Source organism: Pipistrellus hanaki (genome assembly GCF_964339955.1).
Source record: "Pipistrellus hanaki genome assembly, chromosome: 13".
Classification (NCBI taxonomy): domain Eukaryota; kingdom Metazoa; phylum Chordata; class Mammalia; order Chiroptera; family Vespertilionidae; genus Pipistrellus; species Pipistrellus hanaki.
Window position 1 is genome coordinate 36182790 of NC_140515.1, and position 23607 is coordinate 36206396.

At 39.1% G+C, this 23607-nt stretch overlaps 1 protein-coding gene and 1 pseudogene across 6 annotated transcripts in view; one reads left to right on the top strand and one right to left on the bottom strand.

Annotated features, from left to right (window-relative positions):
• The window catches only part of TMEM108 (transmembrane protein 108), a 381245-nt gene that overhangs the window by 176065 nt on the left and 181573 nt on the right, over positions 1-23607 (bottom strand). Inside the window, exon 1 of one of the 5 annotated variants that reach the window (XM_084902145.1) lies at positions 4867-5019. The exons of 3 other annotated variants lie outside the window; for them this stretch is intronic. The gene's annotated coding sequence lies outside the window, so the exon portion shown is untranslated. Of the gene's footprint in view, positions 1-4866; positions 5020-23607 lie in introns of those variants that run through there. One more of the 5 variants, XM_084902146.1, reaches the window with a different exon arrangement.
• Positions 10935-12298, top strand: LOC311631453 (COP9 signalosome complex subunit 2-like; annotated as a pseudogene). The gene is made up of 2 exons: positions 10935-11109; positions 11570-12298. The product of its transcript is annotated as a COP9 signalosome complex subunit 2-like (transcript).

A 23607-nucleotide genomic window follows, 5' to 3' on the forward strand; every position in this document is an offset into this window, starting at 1 on the left:
TAAAAATCAATAAATATATCTTTGGGTGAAGATTAAAAAAAAAAAAAAAAAGAGCCATCTTCATATGCCCCCTCATCTCACATATGGCAATCAAGTGTTATAAATACAAGGGAACTGAGAACTGACTTGTAAAGTTGGTGATGCTACAATGCTTATTTTGAAAAGACAAATCTGCTTGATGCAATCAATATATTAGGAAACAATTTGAGCAATGTGCAGATTTTATATTGGCTTATGAGCAATTTCATCCATGAAAAACACTAGGTGACTGCAGAAAACTGCACACAGCTAAGCCAAAGGGTCTGTACATACGTGTACATGACTCTAGAGTCATTTTGTCCCTGGGGATACCTATGATCACTCCCCCGTTCTTATCACCATTCCTTCTGCAATCCAGCTCCATGTGTCACTATAGCCTTCAACAGCAGATGCTAGCATTTTTCTTTTTTTGCCCACCCTTCCCACAATGGACAAAGAATTGTTTGCTTTAGTAAAGGGAAAAAAACCAACTCCACTATACTGCTATTAATGTGGGCAAAGTAGGTAAACTCAGTGCAGACATACTCTAATGCCCACAGGGCTGTTTGTATTTCCTAACAGAGTGAATATGTCAATGCAGACCTGCCAGTTGTCTCCCACCAGAACTAAAGGATGCCCCAGTCTCCTTTATGGAAAGGTACTGGGGACAAGGGGAAGAGGGCAGGGCAGCAAGGGCAGTTTCCACTTTATTTACCAATGGCAGTCAACGGCATGGCAGGAAGCTAGTGTAAATCTATGGCTTCCAAAGACACACATTTTTCTTAGACTTAGTGTAAGGTGTGGAGAAAAGGCCAGGCCGTGTGTGGGTGACTAATGTGTGTGCACGTTTATTATATCTGGGGGGTATTATGTATTCTTTGCCTTGTTCTTAAGCTGCTTTAGGGCAACTTACAAAGATGTACTAGTATATTATACAGATTGATAAAAATATATGCAAAATAATAAAAAAATAAAACAAAGGAGCATTTGTGTGTGTATATATTCATATTTAAATGAATCCACACATATGTATATGTAAGTCATAATTCAAAACCTAATTAATCTTGGCTATATAAAAACAAGGAAAGTGGGTGGTTGAAAACTCTCAAAATGGAACCTTAGAAAGAGATTTCCTGAAAGAAAATCAGGCACTGAAGCCAGAGCCTTGGGTTGAGATATCAGCTGTCATTTACTTCTTAAGCATGTAATTTAAACTTTGAGTTTAAATTCCTCATAGATAAAAGAGAATTCTCCCCACCTACAAGTGTTATTTTCCAGATTAAATGTCAGTGTTCCTAAGGTTACAGGATATCCTAATTCTGCTCTAAATCTCTGGTTTTATACTGAGCTCAGGAATTCAGATTGTTTGAGTATCCGAGTGCAGACACAGTCTCCGGTGTCTGGGACACTATGGATTTGAAAGGCAGGATATGAGCACACATAGACCCAAGGAGCAGTGATCAGAGCCAAGCTGGCTCAAAGGCGTGACAGGATTAAGAACAGAGGAACCAGGAACCAGAGTCTGATTTTAGATCGCTCCAGATTGGACAGTGGTTCGGGAAATGTTGTGCCTGGACCAGTGGAGCTTGCTAGAAACACAAATGATTGGGTTTTATCTCATACTTACCGAATCAAAAACTCTGAGGGTGGGGCAAAACAACTGGATTTTAACACCCCTACCCACCCACCCCCAAAGATTTTGATGCACACTCAAGTTTAAGAACCACAGCCTTAAGAGACAGAGTTTTGCTTCAGTAGGTTCAAGAGTTTGCATCTGTTTCAAGTTAGACTTTGGAAAAGGTCTGATAGAATCCTAGCATCCCCCTGCCCCTGCTCTATCACTTAGCTAGGGATACACACTAACTACCCTCTGGTTCTATGAGAGCAGGCTGCTGATCATCCAGCAATGCTCACCACTTCCTCAGACCATTAGAGTTTGGTCAAATCCTGATCCGGCCCGAAATGTCACAAACATGCTGATCAAAAATGGCACTGGAGGGTTTGCAGACAGAAATCAATGGAGGATGTAATCCTCTTAGAATGAAAGGTTAGAAGAAGAAAAGAAAAGAAAAGAAAAGAAAAGAAAAGAAAAGAAAAGAAAAGAAAAGAAAAGAAAAGAAAAGAAAAGAAAAGAAAAAGAAAAGCAAAGCAAAGAAAAGCAAAGCAAAGAAACCTATTACAGTGTGTAAATAGGGTCCATAGTGGAAGGACTGATAAAGAAATACTTCCTTTCTCATACACAGCACCAACTACTTATTTCTACTTGTTATCCTGTCTGCTCAGTGTCTTTAGCTGTGACTGCACGCTCAACTGGGCAAGTTGCTCACCACCTTCACTCCCTTCCCTCCCCACACTCAAGTCAACTGCACAGTCACCAGAGTTTGATTGTATGTAACTTAAGCAGCTCTTGCAACATCTAGCCCCCTTATTTCCTTTTTTTTTTTTTTCATTTCTCTCCTTGTTCATCTGATTGCATTTTTACTAATCCTCGAAAGAATGCATGAGTAGAAAAGGGGGGGAAGAGCCATATTTTCCGGCATATAAGACGACCCCCTAATTTTACAGTTAAAACATAGGTTTAGGCCTATATTTGCTGTATAAGACTATCCCCCACTTCCAAGGCAACACCAGTTCTTTTTTTAATAGACCGCCTCTCTGACTCTGGCCAATATGAGCAGGCTTTTTACTAGAACACAGTGTAGTTTCGGGTACAGAACATGTATAATTTGCATGCATAAAAAGCTTGCTTGGATTGGCTGAGTTAGAGAGGCAGTCTATTAAAAAAAGAACTGGTGTTGCCTCAGAAGTGGGGGGTAGTCTTATACAGAGAATATAGGCCTAAACCTATGTTTTAACTGTAAAATTAGGGGATCATCTTATACGCCAGAAAATACGGTAGGCAAATAGTCAGGCTTGGTGAAGAAGAGTTGCAATCACCGTGTAAGCTAAAATATAGGATTTGTGGTTAATTAGTGGATTTCAGTTATCCTGTGGGGTTCTATCAGGGTCCCTGTCTCCACTTACAATCCTAAAAAAGAAAATATATAATAGCTACACATCACAATTCCCAAGTGTCCTATTAAATACTAATGCTGCACCCAAACTAAGATCAGTCTGATTAGTAGGCAGGAGGCTGTACCTCCTGAAAGTTATTAAAAAAGATGCTATAAATCATACTACTTGATTAAAACTGCAATTATTAAACAGAATATAAAACACACTGAATGGTATCTATGGCACAGACTCACTCGCTTACTCATGCATTATTAATGCATGCAATGGTAGGCAGCCTTTCTAATTCTTCCCACTATAACCTTTATAAATTTTAGAAATGAAATAATTCTTATAATTACAAAGGAATACTCATGTTACACAGAAAACTAAGCAAATGGATATGCACTGGTCTAATAATGGTATAAAGTTTCCAAGCAACTTTTTGGGTATGATATTTGTCTTATTCCCTTTAGAAATAGAGTCACCTCATTACTCTAAACTCTCCCCAGAGATACATGGTTAACTCAATTTTGATGGAGAGATTTCATACGAGGAATCACAAGTGATGGGATGTTGTAGTTAGAAGGAACCTTGGGAATCATTTAATCCAAACGTCCCTCATTTTATGGGCAAGGAAATTGAGACCCAGGGAGATTCAAAGATTCAACATTTGCCCAAGATCACACTAGTGAGCAGCACAGAGAACTAGCACTTCCTTTCCCTAAATCTCTAGTCTGCTGCTCTTTCTACTGTATCATTTGGCCTCTGAGCTTCAAGCAGAACCAACCATGGAAAAAGCCTCTGAAACCACCTGCATCCATGTTACAGATAGGTCATCTTCAGAGGCCAGTTCTCCATAGGAGACTTATCAGCCTAAGATGTGGGGTCACATCAGGCCACATCTTCTACACCTGAATTTCACTTAACTTAAAAGGAAAGCATTCGTTCCACCAACGTCCCTCTCCCAAGAAGGCTGTAGCTTAGAGGTCATGGCTATTCACTGACAGAGTTTAGGTAGAGGGCTTCCAAGCCCGTAAGCTCTCAAAGATGCAGGATGTGTCACCTGCAGTATCCTGGTGAACCACAAGCAATCACTCTTTCATAGTTGCTATGATTTGATGTCAAGGTTTTGCTGGCAATTAAACCCCTTTCATAATTTAACTCCACCAAAAGGCCAGAGAATAGAAGCTTCAGAGAAGGGTTTTTCCCCCTATACACTTTTCCTATGCTTGTGTTTGGCACCACATACACTTGCTTCTGGAGGTAACCTACTGATCTGCCTGTAGCACACACTTTGGACAAGTCAGTTTGTCTTTCAAGAGTTCATGGTAGCCCTGTAGGAATGCTGGAAGTGTGAGATGGCTATACTAATTAGAAATATAAAAATAAAGTATAATTCTTAGGATTGCAAAAAGAGTCAGCACAGATCTTAAGATTTTCAGACTCAAAATAAGATGAGACAGATGTATTTGGAGGGCATTTAATCTCTTAGTGACTGCTTTGCAGGCCCAAATGGCATGGAATTCAGTTAATTTGTAAATACTCCATATGCAAGAGACTCTCCAACAACAGTCTATTTTTCCGAGCACTCTGCTGCTCAAAGCCCTTCAGTGTCTCCTCATGCTTACAGAATAAAAAATTAGGTACTTAGATTCCAGGGCATATTTTTTTTTTTTTTTTTTTTTACAATCTGTTCAACACCATTTAAATAAGATTATTTACTCATTCTTTTAAAACACAGGCTGCATTAGTTACCTATTACTGAGAAACAAGTTAGCCTAAAATTTAGCATCTAAAAACAACAATAAACATCTCACACAGTTTCTGTGGGTCAGGAATCTGAGAGCGGCTTACCTGGATGATTCTAGCTCAGAGACTCCTTCGGGGTTGCAGTCATGATGTTATCCAAGGCTGCAGTCATCTGAAGGCTTGACTGGGGGTGAGACAGCAGGATCTGCTGCCAAGACAGGTTCACATGGGCTTGCAACACGGACCACCCTGAAGAGATGCTCGTCTCTTAGGACATGGCATCTGCTTCCCCTCAGAGCAAGAGACAGCAATGCCAACTGCAAGCCACAATGTCTGCTTTGAGCTAGTCTCGGAATCACATGTCATTATTTCTGTTATATTATATTGCTACACAGGCCAGCCCTATCCAATTGGGGAATTCCACAAGGTGTGAATCCCAGTAGGTGGGGATCACAGGAGGGTACTGGAGACTAGCTTCTGTACACACTATACTAGCCCATGTCACTGCCATTGCTTATTCAGTTCTCTCCAAGTGGTTTGCTCTCTTCCTTCTGCTTGTCTTAATGTGGTAAAGTGAAAAAGCACACCATTCTAGAGTTAGTGAAACTGGTTCAATCGAAGTCAAACACTGCAATCTGATTAGAGCAAGTCTCTTGGCCTTAGCTCCCATATCTGTAACACCAATGTTATAATCCCTGCTGCAAAAGGAATTGTGGGCACTAAAGAAATGCAGTACATACAGAAAAGTACTCTGGAGATTGCAAATATGTAAAATTCTTTCTTTCTTTTTATTGATTTCAGAGAGAGAGGGAGAGGGATATAGAGTTAGAAACATCAATGATGAGAGAGAATCATTGATTGGCTGCCTCTTGCATGCCCCCTACTGGGTGGTGGGGGGATCAAGCCTGCAACTCTTGGCTGGAATTGAACCTGGAGCCCTTTAGTCTACACAGGCTGACATTCTATCCACTGAGCCAAACCAGCTAGGGCGTAAAATTATTTCTTAACCACCACATTTCTTCAAGAACTGCCTGCATGCCATTTTTTTTTTAAAGACCTTCACCTCTTTCAGTTGGAGGTCCCAGCTTCCGCCTCCTCTGGGTTCTGACAGCATTGTGTGTATTCCTACAGTCTTTTCACATTGTGCATTTACTGTAAGTGAAATTCACCCCTACTGGGTTATAAATTCCTTCAGATCAGAATTTCCCATGACACTTTCTACAGAACAGTCAATAAATGTTTAATTAACTGAAATAGCATGCCTTCAGAAAGTCCTTTCCCCTTTAACAACCATCCACAGAGACCAGAAGGGATTTATGTACACATTGTCCATGGGTACACATGATATAACAGAGAAAAAGGTCGACTTTAGTTATAAATGTCCAGAGCATCTTGAGGCCCATGGTAGAAAAATTAATTGGACACTTTTGAATATTTCTTGGTCATCAAAACCCGAGGTCTTAAAATAATCCATGGTTTTTAAGGAACACATTCCTACCCAGTTGATCCTTCCACTTACACAAGAGATAAAGTCAAGGGAGGTTGGGGTAAGAATGCTACAGCCAGAATTCTAAAGATGTTACTACTCCCCTGCCCCTCCAACTTTCCTGTTCCCTGGGTGTTCAAACATCACTAATCTAGGACCCGAGGTAAAGGGACATTGCAGATGGAATTAGTTACTTATTCGCCATCCTTAAGACAGAGATGATCTAGGTGAGCCTAATGTAATCATATGAACCTGAAAAGGAGAGGAGTCAGAGAGATGCATGGAAAAGGGGAGGAAGGGAGGCTGAGACAGAGGGGTCAAGAGATTAAAAATGTAAAGAGGATTCAACCCACCATTGCTGGCTCTGAAGGTGGAAGAAGGGATCCAGGAGCCAAGAAACATGGGAGGTCTCTAGAAGCTGAGAACAAGCCCTCCCTCTCCCCTGCCTCCTGCCCCCCCTCCCCCCCTCAATGACAACCAAAATAAGGATCTCAAGCCCACAAAGACAAGAAACTGGATTCTGCCAACAACCTGCTAAGCTTGAAGTGGACCTTAATTTCAGCCTTGTGACACAGTCAGGAGTCAGCCAAGCCAATCCAACTTCTGAACTGTGAGATAATAAACTTGTGGTGCTTGAGCTGCCAATGTAGAGTGACTTGTTAATGCAGCTACAGAAAACTAACACAAAGAATAAGGGTTAAATGCTGTTGTGGGTTTGTGAGAAGGAAGTAGAGCTCTCAAAAGACTGGTAAACAAATGTCAGATATATGTCTTAAGTTAAAATAAAATTTCAAGATATATTATTTTATATTTTCCTACTTTAACCAATGTTTTAAATTTAAAAAATCATGCCTCAGATTAAAAGGCTTCTACCATAACTTAAGAGGACTAAAGTCCAGATTATAAGTGGGCAAATGTCTACAGATGAGGCTGGAGATGATAGGAATACTCAATTTCTCCCAAGCTCTGCATATATGGTAAGATATGTGGGTTCCTATAAAGACCACAGAAGAGCCACTGGTGTTATATAATTCTTGTCTGAGAAATGTAGCAAATGTTTGGAGAAAGTCAAGACTAGAAATGGTTAATGTAAACCAGGGGTCCTCAAACTTTTTAAAGTGGGGGCCAGATCACGGTCCCTCAGAGAGCTGGAGGGCCGAACTATATGAACTACTAATTCCTACTGTAACACCTTGGCTGCGCTCACTGCCCAAAAAACCTGGCGGGCAGGATCAGACTCCCCTGGGGGCTGCATGTGGCCCGCAGGCCGGGCCGTAGTTTGAAGACCCCTGTAAACCAATTGTAAACCAATTGTAAATTGTAAACCAATTTACATTGTAAAAACAATTTATTGATACATTGTAAATCAATAAAGAAATGATGAGGCTTTAACTAAAGCTGGAAGAGTGAGGAAAGCATAATGTTGAGTCAGTGCCTACAGTAAACAGTACTAGGTTGGCTAATAAGACAATGAAATGACAATGGGAGCTTTTAATGCACTTTTCTGGAGGACAATCCGGCAGTATGTTTCAAAAATCTTTAGAATGATAAGTACCTCTGACCCAGCTACTCCATTTTTAGGCAGTGTCCATAATAATAAAATAACTAGCAATTTTCATCCAATTTGTTACATACAAGGCTCTTTTCATTACTCAGGCATCTGAGAGCAAACATTAGAGACAACTTAAATGTCCAAAAATAGGGAACAGATAAATTATAGTCTATCTAAATAATGGATATTTCACATATGTGCATATGAAAATGAAGAAATGTTTTTAATTGAGGTAATAAAAACAATATTTCCATTTTACAAATAAAAAGTTATACACATAACTGGGTATAGATGTCTAGATATAAGCACACATAAAACTTGAAAGACTATTCTCAGTGGTTAATTTAAACATAATCATAAACTTTGATTAACAATATCTATATGTAGGATTATAGGGTGTGTTTTTAAAATGCACTTTTATTGATTTCAGAGAGCAAAGAAGAGGGAGAGATAGAAACATTAATGATGAAAGAGAATCATTCATCAGCTGCCTCCTGGATCAAGCCCTTAACCCGGCCATGTGCCCTGATCTAGAATCGAACCGTAACCTATTGCTTCATAGGTTGATACTCAACTACTACAATAGCATGTGTTGTTGTTTTTTTAAATTTTCTTTACAGTGCTCAACTACATTTTCTGGATTTTCTAAAATTAAGATATCACTTTCCTAATCAGAAGAATGTTAAGATAAAAATTATGTCCAGTTTTCAGATTTGATAGCGAAATCTAAGTCCTAATGTTTATTTACATTTTAAAGAGTACTTTTTCAGAGGTACTGAACAAATACTAACTTTTCAATATTTTATTTATTTAGAGCAAGCATGTCAAACTCAAAGACTAACATGGGCCAAATAAATGAGGCATGTGGCCTACGGGCCGCGAGTTTGACATGCATAATTTAGAGCATGTATCCTATTGGTAAATATCTATTCAGGTTGAAGAATTCTTGTGTGTGTATGTCCCCCACTTACTTGGTCTCCCACAGATTGACTCAAACTGAAACCAGAAGACTGAAGTAGGAAACCTAAAGCAAGTGTCCCTATATTTGGCATCCCTCTGCTAGTTCTTTATAAAGTCATGGAGAAGCTAACTGTAGTATTGGTACTCAGTAAAGGATATGATGAGGCATAGCTCCCTTCACTAATGGAGATGGTCCTAAAAAGTAACAGTAAACCACATGTCTATCTTTCTAGATAATAACCTCAATGATGCCAAACTATAGATGAATTCCACATAGAGGTCTAACATTCAGATAGCAGTAGAATAATAAAATTGATAATAATAAGTATAATAGATAATAATAAAACAATATATCATTTGAAAGCAACCTCAGTGCCACCTGTATGCATATATGATTACTAGATAGACAGAAAGGCAAAGTGATGAGAACTGGACATGAAAAGATATTTTCATTTTGTAATTAGAATTTTATAATACATGTATAAGGCTGTTTATAATTTACAAAGTGTCTTCATAGACTGTGGCACATTTGGCTCTTATGATGAAGGTATCACGCCACTTCCTAGGTTAAAAAACTCTATTAAGTATACAATGTTTTCTAATTTTATCTTTTAAAAGACCACCAATGTTATTTTTCTAATTCTTTCAAAATTGATAGATTGAGAGGTGGGAGGGTTACAAATATGCGAGAGTCTGCAACTGAAAATCAACTCATAGGCCTGGTAAAAAGCACCCAGGTTGGGTTATTATCAACATATCCTTTGTACCTATACTTATAGCTCAGAACCATTCTGGAATCACCACAGGAAGAACATTACAAAATTTAAAAAGTAGTTATGTCTTCACCATTAGCAGTCTAACCTATGAGAAATCAGCTTCTTTTATTTTTTGTCTACTCCTTAAATCTCAAGTATATTTGGAATGCATTAACAACAGAACACTGTTAAGATTTTTCTTTGAGTAAAAGACATTTAAATGGGATTATTTAAATACCAAACACTACAGATGCAGAGTTATTAACCTAGAGTGATTACTTTTCTAAGCACACTGCCTTCTGGAGACAGATCAAAGGCTGTGTCTTGCTCCGACAATGACCCATGGTCACGGCTCCTCCATAACTTCAACAACGTTGTTTGGAATAGCCAATTAAACCACGCTTTAATTTTTACCCCAGTTATACACCATGTTTCTGACATGCAGCTGAACTGATGAGGAAAGTAAGGGGAAGGTACCTGCAATACAAACACAGACCAACGGTATCTCTTCCACTGAGACACAGATATTTCCTTGTAGGGCCAATTGCACAAGATAAGTAGAATTCTTTCCTGGTTTCATAGCTGTCATATTTGCAAACCTCCTTTCTCTCATCACTAGTCATTTACTAGGTGTCAGTTCATTTGTGGTCTCTCCCACATACCAAGATACTTACAAACACTTGGTCTTCTAGAATCTGAGAAATACAAACCACAGAAAACTGCAGTGACTGAATTAAAGAAGAATAAATGGTCACAAAACAAGCAGGCCTTGAGAATTTGCACTGCTTTTTACCAACTATCATCTTTTTTTGACATGTTATAAGACATGGAGCATGGTGGTGGTTGAGGCAGAGCCATCAAAACTGTATGTTTGGATAAGGTGAGGCCATTTAGATATCATCTAAAGAGATAAGAAAGACTGTGCTGTTCCCTAGTGGAGACATTCTAAGAGCCTCCCTCATCTCCTAGTCCCATGGTCAGCAAACTGAGGCTCTTTGGCCCCTTGAGTGCGGCTCTTCCACAAAATACCATGGCTTGGGCGAGTCTATTTTGAAGAAGTGGCATTCGAAGAAGTTTAAGTTTTAAAAATTTGGCTCTCAAAAGAAATTTCAATCATTGTACTGTTGATATTTGGTTCTGTTTGACTAATGAGTTTGCCAACCACCGTCCTAGTTGCATTGAAAGATGCCACCTGCTGCATCCTTAACAGTAAAGGTAAGTGAACATGGCTTTGTGTACTCTAAGAAGATACCGTGGGAAAGGTTAATAAGATTACATTTCCTTTGGGATAACCTCAGACAGTCTTCCTTCTTCAGTGTACAGTAGCTTACAGATTGACAGCCAAGATGGCAAAAGCAGAAACACTGCAGATGAATAAAAACAATATTCCCCCTGCCCGCTTCCTGGCCAAGATGTCTGCATGGAAGACGATTTCATGTGTGATGATGAGGAGGACTATGACTTGGAATACTGTGAAGACAATAACTCCGAGCCAAATGTGGATTTGAAAAATCAGTACTGTAAATCCAAAGTATTAAAAGAAAATGACCCACAAGCAGCATTAAGCAGTTTCCAGAAGGTTTTGGAACGTGAAGGTGGAAAGGAGGAATGGGATTTAAAAAACTGAAACAAATGGGTAAGATTAATTTCAAGTTGACAAACTTTCCAGAAATGATGAACAGATATAAACAACTATTGATCTACTAGAGGCCTGGTGCATGAAATTCCTGGATGGGGAAGGGGGAAACGGGTGGTCCCTCAGCCTGGCCTGCACCGTCTAGCAATCCAGTACCACTGGCTCCTAACTGCTCGCCTGTCTGCCTGCCTGATCGCTCTGTACATGCACAGGAAAATAATTATTTAAAAAAATTAATTTCTTTATTGATTAAGGTATCACATATTTGTCCTCAACCCCCCATTTCAATCCCCTACCCCCCTATTGTCCTTGACCACCGGTTAATCTCTCCCTTTTATCTCCACCCTCCCTTTGAGGTCCAACAGTCTGACCCATGTCTCCTTATCTCTGGGTCTGTTCTTGTTAATAATTATTTTTTTAAACCCTCTATGAACAGTCACTTCACATCCAGTCTGCTGTCCCTCACCCACTGATCACAAGAGTCATTAGAGAATGTGTTGGCAATATGGACTTGAGGGAAGGTGAATTTGAAAGGCACACACTGTGTGGTGTGTTTTTTGAAGTCTTCAAGGATTATGATAAATCAAGAAGTCCAAGATGAACCACTTGCTTAAAATATTTGGTTCTAGGAAATATGCTAATGAAATGGGGAATAAATCAATTTGACTCACAGTAGGCCAAACCATACAAAACTGATCCAGAAATTCTTGAAATTAATTTAGTAAGTGCCTATCAGAATAATGACTTCACTGAATTTGAAAAGATTCTGAAAACAAATCACAGCAACACCATGGATGACCCTTTCATAAGGGAACACATTGAAGAGCTTTTGTAAAACACCAGAACATAAGTGCTCATAAAATTAAGCCTCACACAAGAATATATATTCCTCTTATTTCCAAGGAGTTAAACATAGATGTATCTGATGTGGAGAGCTTGCTAGTGCAGTGCATATTGGATAACCATGTTCCTGGCTGAACCAATCAAGCCAACCAACTTCTCATTGGATGAAGGGTGTGCCCAATAAGCTGCACTTGATAAATGGACCAATCAATTAGGTTCTCTCAACCAGGCTGTAGTCATTCAACTGGCTTAACAGAGAAAAAGCTTTTACAGGCATACTTAAGGCAACAGTGCAGAGAAGCGATTCTTAAATGAATTGGTAATGACAAAACTACTGTTGGTTGATATGTCCTGAAAATTATTGGAGTATGACAGAAGTGCTTTTTTATTTTTTTAAAAATCAATTGGTTTGTGTTTTGCTGCTGCATTTATCCCAAGAAAAACAGCTTTAATCTTTAGAAGAAAACCAAATGCCATGGATTTATGCTGTATTGACATCTTGCCCAAACACAAGTAGTTTGTCACAGACAACATGACCAGAGAGAAAATTTTTTGTCATGATTCTAAGTACACTGACAGGCTATTGTTGGTTAAATTTAAAACATGTTTTATCTATAGAAATTCTCTCACAAATAACCTGCAATAACTTGAAATGCATACCCATTTGAACACTTCCTCTTCTCATGTACAAATTAAGATGTTTGCCACATTTTGAAATATGTCAATTCTCAAAAAAAAAAAAAAAAGAGGAATTTTTATAAGGGAACAAAATAGCAGCTGTCAGCTTTGCCACAATTAAGTGTTCTATGGAAAATTTCTGTTTGCATAATAAATTAAAAGTGCAATACATACAAATACAGGGGTTGAGAGACAGTCACCTGCAGAGTAGATGGAACCGCCTCCTGCCCCTGATTAGATGAGCCCATACATCCCATAAACCACTTCTAGTTCATTATCTGAAATGTACACCATTAAAGAGTCTACTATTAAAACATAAATTCCTTTCTGAGCAGTAACATATCAGACTATCAGTTATTAAAAACCTCTTCATTAATTAACCAGAAATTATATATAAAGGGCCTAAGGGAATGATGGGAAAATCAGAATTATTCATTTATCAACATTTGCTGAGGGTCTACTACTGTTTTTAGTAAAACAGTATAGTACCAAATGGGGATGCAGTGATGAATTAATTCACTAATTAACATTCTCCCTCATTAGTTCATTTGTTCATTCATTCATAAATTCATTCAACAGCTATACCAGGAATTGGAATAGAAATTCTGCCCTCAAGAGACTACAATACAGTAGAAGAAAAATAATATTTGTATCTACAAAGCAGAAATAAATACCATGAATTTAAAAAACGAGATATGTACTATGGAAGTTAGTAGATAGGAGAGATTAATGCTACATGAGGGGATCAATATAGCTTCAAAGAGAAGGCATTTCACCTGAGTGTTGAAGGATGATTGGCACATGAACATGCCACGTGGGAGAGATGGCGGAGAAAATGGCATGAAACTGCTAACCTATTGCTGAAAGGGGCCAGCCAGCAGGAGGCAGCAGGAGTATACTGAGTGCCAGGTGCTTGGGGGAGTGGAAGGAAGGGAAGTAAATGATAAGGTGTATAGAAAGGGGGGAGGGAATTCCGGAAACACACAGCATGTCTTGTTTTACCAACGTGCCTGTGGCCAGCCCTGCATTTATTTATGTCTCAGGCCTTACTCTTCTGAAAGTACAATTGTGTGGGTATTGTGGAGGTTCTCTAGCCAACCCCTCCTTTTACAGAGGGGTTTGATAAGTTATCCAAGGTCACGGAGCTAATAAGTAGTTGATCTAAAACTATAACTGAGTCGCTCTGAAATGAATGAATCTATAGAATTATTTCTATTGTATTTGTACCAAGGGTTATCAACTTGGCCAGCAGTACATGTGTGAGTGTGTGTGTGTGTGTGTGTGTGTGTGTGTGTGTGTGTAAAAGGTGGAGGAGGAAGAGAGAATGATTGATTCTGAGGGTTAATCAGACGGGGCATGGGTTATGAGAGCGTTAAGAAACACAGACCTGTGTATTTTCACATCATGGGAGAAGTTTCTGTGGAAACAAGGACTGAACTGAAAACCTGGGCTACAATATTTGCCATCTACACAATAGCTGGCCTATGAGACAACTCAAGCTTTAAAGACTTGCTTAGATACTCAGGCGCCTGCTTCACATTTCAACTCCCCTCACTGTTAGCACTCTTGTTATAAATGCAAATGACAAGTTCATGGATGGTCAAGAATTGACTTCTCGGCAGCATAAAAAGGAACCAGCATAAACGGAGTCACAACCATCCACACTTGAGTTTTCAATGAATTGACAGTATCTCTATCATGGTCATATTTAAGTAAACAAGAAATGCCAGAAAAGACAAAAACCTTCTTAAGCAAGTTGCATTGGGCCTTCTATCCATCTGTTCTGGGAAATTTCTGCTTCTATCAGAATTGTTTACTCCACCCAATAAGTCATATTAATTTCACATAGTTTCAGGCCACTTGGAGCAGTGTTGAGCAGAAACAATGTTTACCAATCACAGAATTAGAGAATGTTGGCAAGTGTCTTCAACATCTGATCTGACTCTGTTTTCATAGAAGTAAAGTGACTTGGCCAAGGCAAGCTAATACACATAATAAAGAACCAGTCTTAGGTCTCCTGCCTCCAAACTTTGCCCACCCAGGGTAGAGGAGCAAGCTTTCTTGCTGTTTTCCTGGTCAAGCAGGGGAAGATTTTACTTCCTCACCAAAATACAGTGACAGCCCTAGCTCCCCTCCCCAAGTGAAACTCTATGCTAACCTTTCAAATCTTTGACTACAAATATAAAATATTAAAAGTGAGATTATCTTTTTCCCCCTGGGCCTAATGATATGACAGAGTAAAATTTTCAGATATGTCTAAGTGAACTTTGCTACATACTTACACAGCTTTGTGCTGCTTCTTTCTGGGTAATTCCCCCTTTCACTTTTAAATATCTGATGCTTCTATGAATGGATGTATTATAATAAAAATATAGCTTCAGTGAGTACTACAGAACTAGAAATGATGGACTGTTTCCTCCTGACTACCCTCCCTACCATTTCAACAGTTATCAGGGAGGAAAGCCTGAGTCTGGTACCAAAGGAAAAGGCCCAGTTTCCTCCCAACACATGCCTTGCAATTTTGAAACAGAAGGTACTGTGGAAGTCACCATACTTTATAGACTCAATATTCCATTAGTCAGGAACAGACCAGTTGGAACTGAGCAATAGCAGGTGGTACCAAGTAATGTATATTTTCAGAGAGACTCAAAACAAGCATGGCACATTCATGTTCTTATGCTACCATGATGGTTTTTAAGATCTATTTAAACTTTTTAAAAATTATTTTAAAGAGACAGAAAGGGAGAGGGAGAGAGGAAAAGGTGGAAGAGAGAAGAAAGAGGAGAAGGAGGGAGGGAAGAAATCAAACTCACAACCTTTTGTTATACAGGACAACACTCCCACCAACTACACCACATTGGCCAGGGCACCTTGTCTCATCCCTACCATGAAACTTTGGAATTTCTTATGAATCGATATGAAAATGGTAGTATTGTACTTTAACATCTCAAGCTTATCTGGTAAAGTATAAAATAGCTTTATAATGGGTGAAAAATGACTTATTGATGAATACTGATGGCTTTGTTCCAAAGTCATTCTGCTCACAGATGAGATGGAAAGGATTCAATGATATATGGACCTCAAATCCCTATGTACTGGACCCCAACAAAACAGTATCTATGTGATATTTCCTTTTAAAATTAAGTTGGGAGAAAACATTATCCTGAAGAATTGTTATATTTATCAAGCAATGAGGATTACATCACTGCCTTGAGATGGTAGAGAGTTCAGAAATGCTCACTGACAACCTTTGCCTGGCTCCAGATGTTTTATATGAAGGACTTTAGGGAAGTTTTTAATTTTCTTTTATTTTTTCCTTGGGAACGACTATAGATTCCAGGGTGAAAATCTACATGCTCTAAAAGCAATTATCTCTCTGAATTAAAAATGTTTCCTTTTGTAATTAGGCCCTTGCCCCAAGTTCTCTAGAATTTTACTAACATGCCTATAAGATCTTTGAGCCCTACCCATGTTTCTTTTCATCTTTGTTGGTCTCATTTTAATCTGTGCTTATGCTCGCATGTAAAGTTGGCAAAGTATGAACTTGCCTTTCAATTCCATTAGTTGAGCTTTTCATTTTTGTGTAGTTGGGTTCAAGAATTCTACATATTAAACACATGCTAATCTGACATTTGATTGAATTTGGGATGTTTAACAAATGCTGGAATACAGGCAGACAACAAACCTGTTTTCAGTCTAGTCAACATGTCAGACCTATTTTCAGCAGGTCAACTTATGAATGAATAAGATTTCCAACCAGGACATTAGCATTTTTCCTAAGAGCTAGGAAATGAGAGTTAGATTGTACCTCTGATCCACATCGTCTGGTACAAATCCAGGATTAGGGAAGTTAGATATTCATTAAGCCAGCCTTCCTGCAGCTCTTGAACCTCTTTTCTCCTCTCTTTACGTGTCAAGTTCACTGCCTACTCAGTCATTATACATATGAAGTGACAATCTACATTAGTGTCACCAAACTTACTTGACCGTAAAGCGCCATAGCTGTACATGAAACACATTCAGATTAATGTGAACAAAAGAAAGCTATCCACAATGGATTACAGCAAAAATATAACACTCATATGCATTTTTCTTTAAAGGAACAAAACACAAATATTTTTAAAAAATATATTTTATTGATTTTTTTTTTTTTTACAGAGAGGAAGGGAGAGGGATAGTTAGAAACATCAATGAAAGAGAAACATCGATTAGCTGCCTCTTGCACACCCCTACTACCGTGTTTCCCCGAAAATAAGACATCCTCCGAAAATAAGACCTACTTACAGGTTTCCTTCTGAGTAAAATATAAGGTATCCCCCGAAAATAAGCCCCCCCCCAGGCTAAACATGAGAGATTTGGTCCACTGATTCTGAAAGAAATGGAGTCAAAAGAAATTCACCAGGAAATTCAGGAATTGGATTGTTATGATGATGTTCCAGAAGATGATGACATGATTGTCATTGAATAAGAGTAAATTATAGGATTCACAGTTTGTCTGGTTTGTGTTGACAACTACCGTACTACCGTACCGTATACAGGTAATAAATTTCCTTTATTTTCATTTAACAATAAATGTGTATCGTATTCTTCTTCATGGAAAAATAAGACATCCCCTGAAAATAAGACCTAGCACATCTTTGGGAGCAAAAATTAATATAAGACAATGTCTTATTTTCGGAGAAACAGGGTAGGGATGTGCCCCCAACCAAGGTACATGCCCTTGATTGGAATCGAACCCAGGACCTTTCAGTCCGTAGGCCTATGCTCTGTCCACTGAGCCAAACCAGTCAGGGCAAAAAAAACACCCCACAAATCTTTTAAAATAAAGATTTAAAATATAGTAATTTAAAATTATAGAAAAAGTATTGAAAATAAACTGGCAAATTGACTAGACAATTGACATCATTACGCTGGTGACTAGGGCTGTACACATTAGATGGTTGCACATGGCATTTGTGGCAATGGCACAGCCAATCTTCATGTCAGACAGAGTAAGCTTCCCTCACTGATCTTATAGCAATGTCAAGGGCTGTCATTAAATATCATAGCTTCATTATTCTTGATATCAATCTGGTAAGCTCCTATTAAAATGTCTATTATCAATCAGAAATGTCCTTTAAAAAAACAGTTAATGTCAATATTTATTCCAATGCAAATATTCAAAGTGTGAATACTTGGCACCATGAATCATGCAAAATTTCTTCTTGTGTGATTAACTGCTAACATGGATTCATAAAAATGAATTGAATCAATTAAGAGGGAAACATACAGTAACTCCAGCTTTGCTATTAAAAAAAAAAGTTTGCTGTAAAACAGTATGCCATGTTATGCCTGGCAACAGCCTTATACATCTGGTGTTCAACACATCTTGTGATTGCATCATTATATCTTGTGCTTGACTTAACTTCATTTTGTTTTATACAGTAACATGTGGTACAGGTCTGTAGCCTAAGGGCAATAGGCTATACCCATGGTCAGCAAACTGCAGCTCGAGAGCCACATGCGGCTTTTTGGTCCCTGGAGTGTGGCTCTTCCACAAAATACCACGGCCTGGGCGAGTCTATTTTGAAGTGGCATTAGAAGAAGTTTAAGTTTAAAAAACTTGGCTCTCAAAAGAAATTTCAATCGTTGTACTGTTGATATTTGGCTCTGTTGACTAATGAGTTTGCTGACCACAGGGCTATACCATATGGCCTAGGTGTGTAGTAGGCTAAACCATGTAGGTTTGTGTAAGCACAAGGATGAAATCACCTAACAGCGTTCTCAGGACATATTCCCATTGTTAAGTGGCACATGACTGTAGTTCTCAAAGGCACCAAATAATTGGACCTTGACTCTAATGACACAATTAGCAATGACCTCAGCTGCTAAATGAAGGCTAGGCAAAACAAATGGCAAACCAAAGGCTCTCCTCTGACCACCACCACACATGGTAGATGGACGTCAACACTAAGTGCTCAGATGTCAAGAAACCTGGCCATGGTCCTTACTTTCAAAATATCCGCTGTCTTGTTAGAGAGACAAGGCCAACGCAAGCTAACCACAATGCCAGGGAGTCCAAGGAGAGTGGAAGGGGGTGCACAATGTGGGCTTGGCACAACTAATCTTAATGACAGAAGCTTTCCTCATCTGGGAACAGGTCAAGGAGATAAACAGCAGAGTTACAGCCTAAGACTATAAAGAGGGTGGAGCCCAGGGTGAATCAGGCAGGAGTGTAGGCTACTGTTGCTGACTGGCACTGAGTGAAAGTCGAGCAGAACCAAGGTACTCTAGTTCAAAGTTTCTCCTCAGGGATTCCTGATCTTCTGAATTCACTTTTACAAGTGGGAGTTGTAGATTTCTGGGGTGAGTAGAATGATTTCTCAATATCTGCTTTTTCCCAAGCCATTTTGTGATTTAAAAAATGCAAAGCAGGCCAGTCTTTCCATAGCTGTGGAAGTGGGACGTGGGATTTCATGGCTAATCCACAGCAATGCCAAAACCCTATAGTCCTGGTCAAAGAGCCCTCCCTTTTGCTAACAAGGTCTTCACTGGATTTGGGCTAACTAAATTTGCCTAAAGGAAATGCTATCTCTCCTTCCCATGTCTGACCTCTGGCTGTCAGTACAAGACAATACCTTGTCCAAAGGAGGAAGACCAGATCTGTTCCACATGTTTAAAAAAATGCTCATCTTACAATAGTTCATTAAACTGTAATTATTTATGCAGTTTTTATAGTTGTATTATATGTAACAATACCAATGATATGTTTAGAGAAATGGGGCAGATACATATCCTGCAGGTATAAGTAAACATGATACAAAGGAGAAGAATTCAACAACTACTGAACCTTTGCTGTGCTCAGGTCCTGGACTTATACGGTGTAAAATCTGTTATTTAATCCTCACCGCCAACTTTAAAGGATGATTTGGCTTCACTTTACAGATGGAAAAAGAAAACTCAAGTGCTCCAGAGATTAAATAGGAAGAGAGAAAATATGACATCAGCATATCTGGCTCTGAAAAAAAGATGCTTTTAATTCTAGCCAATGCTGGAGAGGGCAGAGGGGCTCAAGGGAACAGGGAGAACTTCAAACACAGGGAAGAGAGAAGGACACGGAGGGCAGCAAACATTTGGGCACGCCATGCTTTTCACCACTCTCTGGACAGGATCACTATCCAAGAATTCTTTCTATTTCTTTTCATGTGACATTGCTTTAGAAAGCAATTATCAGCATGTTCTTTCTACTCTCTTTTAAAAATGTGGCTCAGCAAAGAGAGAAATGAATGGGCCCTAGCTGGTCTGGATCAGTGGATAGAGCGTCAGACTTCAGATTGAAGGGCCCGGGGTTAGATCTCAATCCCCAAGGGTGTGTGTGTGTGTGTGTGTGTGTGTGTGTGTGTGTGTATGCGGGAGGCAGCCAATCAATGATTCTCTCTCATCATTGATATTTCTGTCTCTCTCTCCCTCTCATTTCCTCTCTGAAATCAATAAAAATATATTTTAAAAAATAAATGAATGGAAGAATTAAAAAAAAGAAAACATAAAATTAGTAAAAAAATGGAAACACTTGATTTAGAAAACTTATAAATTCCATTTCCAAAATAAGGATCCACTCTAAAGATATTGCTCATGAAGGCTGAAATACTTTTTTTTTTTTTATCACATATGACACATTGAACTAATTAATGGCCATCAAAATCTTTCAAGGAGTTCTAAAATCCACACAATCTAAACCACCCCTGTTCTTCCACAACGAAGTTAAAATTTTAACCCCCAAAATCTAGCAAAATATAACAAATCTGCCAAAGATATTAGTGTTATGGCAAAGATTAATAGAATTATGGCAAAAAGACACAGGAACCAGATTAAAGAGGTTTCCAGTGGCCAAACTTGGTCAAACAGTAATTACTGTAATGGACTGTAAAATAGCAAACATATACAAACTCATGAGTATACAGTTAACATACGTTAAAAAATAAAAAGGGAATAGGGAAGCCTTAAGACTCAATCATATTCTCACCTTCTACTGTAGCCTCTGATCTGAGAACCAGTGATGGGTTTCAGTTTCCTTTCATTTTGAACCTTCGCTTTGTATAGCCTTTTCCATTAAGACCATAAAATAAAGTGAATAAGCGCCACAGTGAGCAATGCCTTTGGTGGCAGAGAAAGGAATTATCCTCCAGGCATCAATCACTTTTTGAAGCCATAAGGTAGAGGAAATGCAACAAAGGAATAAAAACATTTTATATTTAGAGTTTCACATAAGCAGGCAGGAGACTCTTCCCTCAAGTCTACATTGACTTTGCATGTCTTGAGCAGTTATATTCTTTAAATGTTTGCAAAGTTTAGTAATTTCAGTTACAAAAAAAAAAAAAAAAAAGCAAGCTATATTTCTGGAAGGAAGCAATAGTAAGAGAAATGTCAAAATGTCAATCATAACAAAAGCTGAAAGGTAAAGAACTGATATCATGAGGCCTCCTGAAGTGCCCTGGCAATGGAGACAGCTGCTGATAGAACTGAAACACACCAGGCCCACGTCAAGGCTGTGGAACCGGTCTCAGCCCTGCCACCCACTAGCTATGAATACTGGAAAAGCCCCTTTACCCCTTGCTCTGTGGCTTCCTTAACAAAGGAGTTGGTCTCCATGACCTTCACTCCTACTCTACGATCCCCCGAGTGCCTGAATGTCTATCTCCCTGTGCTATGTGTCCTTGGGTGAATAAACTCACCAGGGCTTCAGGCTTCTCATGGGTAAAATGGAGATGTTAATAGTTCCTGTACCTAACTTGATTGCTATGAGAAGAAATGAAATAATATATGTAAAAGTGCTTGGAACAGGGCCCAGCACGTAGTAAGCATACCGAAAATGTTAGCTATTGTGGTCATAGTAATAAAAATTGCAATTTTTGTTTCCTCCATCATCCATCCAAAAGCTTCTCCAAAAGCTAATAATGCTTCAAAGACCAGCTCTGATGCCTTCATCATTTTGGCAGGAATTGCCATCATCTGCCGCCCTTATTTTCCTATGACACTGTGTCTTTTGATAGCTGCTGGTGTCTACACCATTTTAGGACGAGATAACCTCACAGCTTCCTGAGCCAAATCATGATGTAAGGCCATTCCTCTCTGGAGTGGGGAGGAATGGGAAGAATGGCTGGAATAGTCTAACAGACTGATTTTTTTTTAAATTATTTTTTCAGTGAGAGTAAAAGAAGTCTAACCAAAGGGAAACCAAGCATTGGAAGAAAAACCAGTTGACCAGAGAGCCTAGCACTCATGACTTGCACAGGCAAGTCTGGTTAGAAGGTTGGTAGAATGCAGACAAAGATGATGCATTCATGTGGTTCATGAAACTGTTCTCTTTAATTTTTATCAGATGAAAATCCTTAAGAAATGTTTTTTAAAAAATATATATTTTATTGGTTTTTTACAGAAAGGAAGAGAGAGGGATAGAGAGTTAGAAACATCGATGAGAGAGAAACATCTATCAGCTGCCTCTTGTACACCCCCCACTGGGGACGTGCTCGCAACCAAGGTACATGCCCTTGACCAGAATTGAACCTGGGACCCTTTAGTCCGCAGGCCAAACCGGTTTCAGCCCTAAGAAATGTTTTAATCTAAAAAATTTTTTAAACCTAATGGTTGAAAATAAACTCTTACCCTCTCTGATACTGGGGAATACACTGTGCAGTTGACCAAAAGCTTCCTGGCTGAAGAATAACCTCTGGATACCCTTTTTCTGCTCCCTGTAACCAGGCCAAGAGATTCCTCTTCCATCTTCCATTTATTTATGTAGGAAGGTCTTAGCCATGAGCACAAAAGGAATGTGAAGTTTTCAGACTTAATTACTACCCTTTAACATCACCTCAGGAATAGCCCCTATGGAAGGAGAGAAGGAAAAGCAATAGAGTCAAGGTGAAAAAAAACCCAACCCTACTGTCCTATCCCTTTGAAAGTCCCTTGGCAAACTGCAGATGTGTAATTTTTAAAAATTACATATTCCTTTATAACAAACCCAGAAATACTGACTTTGAAGTGCCCTGTGGGTTACAGCTATCTAAAAATAAAACATTACTTCAGGGACATTGAAAAGAAATACAAATTGGCCAAAGAATGTGACAAGGAGAATTAAACGAAACAAAGAAAACAAAGAATACACTTCTTTCAAAGACGTTCCTTATTAGTCCTGTCTCATAATTGCATAGGTCTGGAGAACTGTAGGGTTCTTTTCAAGCCAGGAGGAGAAGGTAAATAACCTCTGAAGGTTAGATAAGGGGGGAAACACCTAAAAAAGAACAAAATTACTCACCTACGGGCCTGCTCCAGCTTAACAGCCCATGTAGCACACATCAACCACTCTCTCCTCTAACTAGATCCAGTCATTCAACAGACTCACTGAGTTCTGCACATGTGTGAGTCTCCAGCATCCCCACATGTGCCATCACAGAGGCACGTCCAGGGTATGAAGGCCTCACAGAGGAAACAGCCACCGGGCTGAGGGGTGGAGCAGGGCATTAGAAGAGGTCTTCCCAGGAAAAGTCATGTGAGAGGCAAACAGCCTGGTGGTTGAGAACACAGGCCCAGGGCTGTACTGCATGGGTTCAAATCCCAGCACCCCTGGCTCTCCCACCTTGATCCAGTTATTTAACCTCTCTCTGCCTCACTTTTCTCACTGTAAAATTGGCAAGAGGTATAGCTAACCCTTGAACTGCCCAGGTCCCCTTACATGTGGATTGTTTTCCATCAACACTATAATGTATTTCCATGTTGGTATTGGCTTCTGGAGGAATTGACCAACATGAAAGCAAAAAGATACAGTGCTGAAGCATGAAACAGGAGTCAGAGCCTTCAGTATGATGCTAAGAAATTTGACTTTTATTCTGGAGGTGGTAAAGAAGTACTGAGCTATAGGAAAGTGATGATATATCTATGGCCCATAAACACCAGTGTAGAG